The following is a 2,760-nucleotide window of genomic DNA, read 5'->3' as shown; positions in this document are numbered from 1 at the left end:
GCGCTCAGAGCCGCGCTCAGAGCCGCGCTCAGAGCCGCGCTCCGCTGCTCCGCTGCTCCGCTGTTCCGCTGCTCCGCTCTGCTCCGGCCGCGCGGCCGCCGCTGACACCGGCTATCGAACCCCCGTGATTTTGTTCAGCTCTATTTTGTTTTCTTTGTGGTTTCCCCGTGGGGCTCTGCTGCACCCCGTGAGCGCTATAATCTCGTTTAAATGACTTGCCAGACCACACAGCATCGCATTAACGTGCGCCGCGTGGACCCGCGATGTTGTTATGGTCCTGGGTGCTCTCCGCTTCCGAAAAGCAGGATGCGGGGGGTGGAGGTGGCAGCAGCTTTGCAGCTCGCGCAGGTGGAGAAAGGAGTTTCCCTCAATGGGAATGGAATGGAGGGAAAATAGATGCACAGAAATCTCTGAGGAAAATATGAAGTACGTATCAGGCAGACCACAGGTTTTCCACCCACCTGAAATGGTTTGCAGTTTTATAATTGATTTTTATGCTTTATGAGTAAATAATCTCAGCTGTTCAGATTTGGGATGATAGTTAACTCTACATCTATTATATTTGATATATTTGATTTTTTACATTGCGGTTCAGGCATGTAAAATAAATTTAGTAATTCCAGTACCCCCCAGCACCTCTGTATTTAAAACTCCATGTGGTTTACTGACATCACTGAGAAGTGTAAGCATACCTGCTATATCTATGCACGTTAAATGATGATCACTATTTACAGTTCTATTGATAAGAAGGAGGCAATGGCTAAGCTCCTTACTCCATAAATTTCTATTAAAGTCAGCAAGCATTTGCTTGGCCGAGGCCGAGGGATTAATCCTTGATTCAAAGTTCGTGGAATTCACTAAGAGCCTTTCCTTTAGTGCCATGGCACATCTGGACCAGGCCCAATCTTATTACTAGAAAAATTATATTCCCTTGTTCTCAGATAATCTCTTAATGGCTGATTGAAGGAAAATATTCCAAACAATAAATGCAGCAATGTTAAAAAAAAAAAAAAAGTTAAATAGCTCTTTCTTCCCTGTGTTACTTACTCCTTTTCTCTGCAAGAAAGAAAGGAAACAGTAGACGGAAAGATAACCCTACAGAAATGTGTGCTGCCCTGCTGCTGCGATGGCTGTCATGCGGCTTGTAAAGGTTTGTGGCTGCCTCGAGCAGCGCTACAATGGGCATATTCAGAGCAATACAGAGCTGTGACCTGCAGCCACGAAAATAACTAATAAAAGGGATATGCAGATGTCTGCAAGCGAAGAGAGGGAGCATGAAAACATAGAAGCAAAAGGCGTCTGAGACCTGGGGGGTCTCCTCGCTGCTGAGATCCCATCCAGGCATTTGGTAGGCTGAGCTCTTGGAAAAGGGTTGCTCCTTTCCTGGCAACCCAGTGTTTCCAGAATCAGCTCCAGAGCATTCCTATAGATATAAGGAAAAGTGTGGTGCAACCGGGAGAGGTGCTCCTGGTTGAGCACCGGGAGGAGAGGCTCATACTGGATTTATCTTTGAGCAGAACGGACCCACTGCTCAGATAAATCTCCTTCTATTTTTTAGCATTTCTCCCCCCATTACTTTTGCCACGGGAAGCTTGGTCTGATCTCAGCCCTGCAAACCTCCTGGAATTGCGTTACCTGGATATAAAAGATCACTCTTCCCCCAAGCTGGATCAACCCTTGGCAAAAGCAGATGACAGGCTTAGGGATCAGGCCCAGGTCCATGGATGCTGCTGGCTGAAGGTCAGGAGTCGAGAAGCCGAATGTTGCCTGTAGGGAGATGTCATGTGCAGGAACATGCGTCCCTGCTTGAAAGAACCTAGTGGCAGGTGTAAACTGCACTAAACTGAAGCCTGATAAATGTTGCTATTATTTTTTGTTTTATTTATTTATTTATGAAAGAGTACTCCAGATCAAGGTTTGCACCACATGGCTGGGGCTTTCACAGGAAATCCTCTTTGTGGTTTTAGGTTGTACTAAGGTGGCCGTAAGGAAGCATCTCAAAGGTTTTTCACCTAGATGATGGATAGGACAGAGCGACAAATAGGAAGCTGAAGTACGAGTAGGGAATGGTGAGGCAAGTTTCACTTTGAAAAAGGTAAGGCAGGAGTCAAGCAGAAATACAAATTAAAATAAGTATATTAGATGAATTTCAGCTGGATCCAACTTCATTCTGCCTTCTTTTCTCTCCAAGGAAGAGATTAAAGAAGCTGGCATTTGTCACCAGTGCATGCAAGTAGCAAAATCAGATACTTTTGTTATATTCCTGCCCTGCATGCACACAGAGGCGATGTGTGCGCACACGTTGCATGCAGCGCCATGAGGACGAGAGGACCAATGCAGCAGAAAAACTCCCTCTCAATTCCCAGTTTAAGGCACTTGCAGCATAACTTGTGTAACACTATTTTTTCCTGGGAACACTAGAGGGGACCTGAATGATCTATATGGAAAAGTAGTAGTTTTGTCCTTCTTCAAAGGAAACTGTCTATTACAATAGCCTGCTCAATTAGTTGGGTGATTGTTCAAGTGGTTAATAACATGTTCTAGACACCTTATACTTAAGACAATGCAGCTAATAGAATAGTAGTTAGGTCAAGACAGTCTGGCTCTGCCAAATCAACTCAGTTTGAGAGGTGAGTAAAGTTATCAGAGCTGCTAAATCTGAAGGTTTATTCTTCACCTAGAACATAAAGAGGAAAGGAAGTTTAATAATTTAGTATGTTACCCTTAATATACATTCTAATTTGAAGCAGACTTCTGCCA

This window comes from Nothoprocta perdicaria, unplaced genomic scaffold, assembly GCF_003342845.1.
Source record: "Nothoprocta perdicaria isolate Ctin4 unplaced genomic scaffold, notPer1 scaffold_15, whole genome shotgun sequence".
In the NCBI taxonomy this organism is placed as follows: domain Eukaryota; kingdom Metazoa; phylum Chordata; class Aves; order Tinamiformes; family Tinamidae; genus Nothoprocta; species Nothoprocta perdicaria.
The sequence above is the reverse complement of the archived record's forward strand: the minus strand, read 5'-3'. Positions refer to the sequence as shown.